The following is a 4,052-nucleotide window of genomic DNA, read 5'->3' on the forward strand; positions in this document are numbered from 1 at the left end:
TATAGGAATATATTATTCACCTTGCATAACTTAATGAAACCTGAGCTTAAATCTGCAGTCCGAGAGCTGGATCCACATAGGAATATGTTAGAAATAGCTTGAGGGACCACAGTCATAATCAATTCAGAAGAACTTTATGCATCAACAAGTTTCTGTTGACAGGATAGTAGAATGCTCCAGCATTCTTGGTAACATTCTAGTCAGACTTGCAGTAGAGGGGAAGTTAGCAAGCCTAGCTCATTTTTACCACTAATTTACATCCCATCATTACATTCTTGTTACATTTAGCCATCAGATTTCATTTCATTTACATTCATTTCAATTACATCATCTTAGTAAATTTGTGCCGAATTTATTTCTTGTTATTTTGTTGAATATACAACTCCCGATACATATTTTGGTGATTCATTCCTCGTGGGATCAATATCCGTACTTGTGTACACTTTATTACTTGTTAGCGACACGTGCACTTGCAAGCATAATTATCACGCAACAAAAACCATCCAAACCATCCAAAAAATCCAAACCATCCAAAAACTAAAAATAAAAAATAAAAAATGAAGAGGGCAAATACCTGAATCTGACGAAGGGCGAACAAATGAGAAGAACACGACTTCCCCAAGGCCGAATTTGACAGAGAGCTAACGAGACAGCAAAGAGAATAATAAGGCCGAGAAGAAGAAGAAGAAGAAGAAGAAGAAGAAGAAATCCAAACCATCTAAAAAATGAAAATAAAAAATAAAAAACCATTCAAAAAATGAAAAAAATAATAAAAAATACAGAGGGCAAATACCTGAATCTGACGAAGGGCGAAGAAATGAGAAGAACACGACTTCCCCAAGGTCGAATTTGACAGAGAGCTAACGAGACAGCAGAGAGAATAATAAGGCCGAGAAGAAGAAGAAGAAGAAGAAGAAATCCAAACCATCCAAACTATCTAAAAAATGAAAATAAAAAATAAAAAACCATCCGAAAAATGAAAAAAAAAAAATAATGGAGAGGGCAAATACCTGAATCTAATGAAGGGCGAACAAATAAGAAGAAGACGACTTCCCCAAGGCCGAATGTTACAGAGAGCTGACGAGAGTCTAGAGAGAATAATAAGGCGGAGAAGAAGAAGAAAAAGAAGAAATCCAAACCATCCAGACCATCTAAAAAATGAAAAATAAAAATAAAAAACCAGCCAAACCATCCAAAAAATGAAAAAAAAATAAAAAATGGAGAGAGCAAATACCTGAATCTGATGAAGGGCTAAGAAATGGGAAGAACACGACTTTCCCAAGACCAAATTTGACAGAGAGCTGACAAAAGTCCAGAGAGAATAATAAGGCGGAGAAGAAGAAGAAATCCAAACCATCCAAACCATCCAAAAAATGAAAAAAAAAATAAAAAACCATCCAAACCATCCAAAAAATCCAAACCAACCAAAACATCCAAAAAATCCAAACCATCCAAAAAATCCAAACCATCCAAAAAATGAAAAAAAAAATACAGAGGGCAAATACTTGAATCTGACGAAGGGCGAGGAAATGAGAAGAACACGACTTCTCCAAGGCTGAATTTGATAGAGAGCTAACGAGAGTGCAGAGAGAATAATAGGGCCGAGAAGAATAAGAAGAAGAAGAAATCCAAACTATCCAAACAATCTAAAAAATAAAAATAATAAATAATAAACCATCCAAACCATCCGAAAAATGAAAAAAAATAACAAATGGAGAGGGCAAATACCTGAGTTTGACGAAGGGCGAAGAAATGGGAAGAACACAACTTCCGGAAGGCCCAATTTGACATAGAGCTGACGAGAGTCCAGAGAGAAAAATAAGGCAGAGAATAAGGAGAAAAAGAAGAAATCCAAACCATCTAAAAAATGAAAAAATAAATAAAAATCCATCCAAACCATCCAAAAAATGAAAAAAAAAATAAAAAATGGAGAGGGCAAATACCTAAATCTGACGAAGGGTGAAGAAATGAGAAGAACACGACTTCCCCATGGCCGAATTTGACAGAGAGCTGACGAGAGCCCAGAGAGAATAATAAGGCGGAGAAGAAAAAGAAGAAAAAGAAATCTAAACCATCCAAACCATCCAAAAAATGAAAAAAAAATAAAATAAAAAACCATCCAAACCATCCAAAAAATCCAAACCATCCAAAACATCCAAAAAATCCAAACCATCAAAGCCATCAAAAAAATCCAAACCATCCATACCATCCAAACCAACCAATCCCCAAGGCCGAATTTGACAGAGAGCTGATCCGAGTCCAGAGTGAATAATAGGGCAGAGAAGAAGAAGAAAAACAAACCAAATTCCTTTCTTTCCTTAGTAAACTAAAATTCTGTGCACCAAAAACAACAACAACAACAACTCCAGAAGCGAAAATCCAAACCATCCAAAAAATGAAAAAAAAATAATAATGGAGAGGGCAAATACTTGAATCTAACGAAGGGTGAAGAAATGAGAAGAACACAACTTCCTTAAGGATGAATTTGATAGAGAGCTGACGAGAGTCCAGAGAGATTAATAGGGCGGAAAAGAAAAAGAAGAAGAAGAAGAAGAAGAAGAAGAAGAAGAAATCCAAACTATCCAAACCATGAAAACCATCCAAAAAATAAAAAAAAATAAAAAACCCTCCAAACCATCCAAACAATCCAAAAAATCCAAACCATCCAAGCCATCCAAACCATCCAAAAAATGAAAAAAAAAATGAAAATGGAGAGGGCAAATACCTGAGTATGACGAAGGGTGAAGAAATGAGAAGAACATGACTTCCCTAAGACCGAATTTGACAAAAAGCTTACGAGAGTCCAGAGAAAATAATATGGCAGAGAAGAAGAAGAAGAAGAAGAAGAAGAAGAAGAAGAAGAAGAAGAATTCCAAACCATCCAAACCATCTAAAAAATGAAAAAAATAAAATAAAAAACCATCCGAACCATCCAAAAAATGAAAAAAAATAAAAAATGGAGAGGGTAAATACCTATATCTGACAAAGGGCGAAGAAAATGCAAAAAATCCAAACCGTCCAAACCGTCCAAAAAATGAAAAAATAAATAAATAATGGAGAGGACAAATACCTGAATCTGACGAAGGGTGAAGAAATGAGAAGAACACGACTTCCCTAAGGCCGAATTTGACAGAGAGCTGATGAGATTCCAGAGAGAATAATAAGGTGGAGAAGAAGAAGAAGAAGAAGAAGAAGAATTCCAAACCATCCAAACCATCCAAAAAATGAAAAAAAATAAAAAATAGAAAGGGCAAATACTTGAATCTGATGAAGGGCGAAGAAATGAAATTAACACGACTTCCCCAAGGCCGAATTTGACAGAGAGCTGACGAGGGTCCAGAGAGAATAATAAGGCGGAGAAGAAAAAGAAGAAGAATAAGAAATCCAAACCATCCAAACCATCCAAGGGTCCCAGGGGTCCCGGGGTTCCCGGGGGTGTCCCGGGGGTCTCGAGGGTCCCAAGGGTCCCGAGGGTCCCAGGTGTCCAGGGGGTGTACCAAGGGTCCCGGGGGTGTCCCGGGGGTCCCGGGGGTTCCGGGGGTGTCTTGGGGGTCCCGGGAGTCCATGGGGTCCCGGGGGTCCTAGGGGTCCCGGGCGTGTCCCAGGGATCCCGGGCATGGGCCGGGGGTCCCGGGCATGTCCCAGGGGTCCCGGCGGTCCCGGTGGTGTCCTAGGGGTCCCTGGCGTGCCTCGGGGGTCCAGGGTGTCATGAGGTTCCCAGGGGTCCATAGGGTCCCCGGGGTCGCGGCGGTCCCGGGGGTCCCGAGATTCCCGGGGATTTCCCAGGGATCCAGTGGGTGTCCCGGGGATCTAGTGGCTGTCCTAGGGGTCCCTGGGGTGTCCCGGGGGTTTCCCGCGGGTGTCCCTGGGGTCTCGAGGGTCGTGGGGGTCCCGGGGGTGTCTCATGTGTCCCAGAGGTCTCGTGGGTGTCCCGGGGGTCCCGGGAGTTCCGGGGTTCCCGGGGATCCCGGGGGTGTCCCGGGCATCCGGGGGTGTCCCGGGCGTCCCGGGGGTGTCCCGGGGGTGTCTCGGGGGTCCCGGGGGTCCCAAGT

Source organism: Morus notabilis, unplaced genomic scaffold, assembly GCF_000414095.1.
Source record: "Morus notabilis unplaced genomic scaffold, ASM41409v2 Scaffold115, whole genome shotgun sequence".
Lineage (NCBI taxonomy): Eukaryota > Viridiplantae > Streptophyta > Magnoliopsida > Rosales > Moraceae > Morus > Morus notabilis.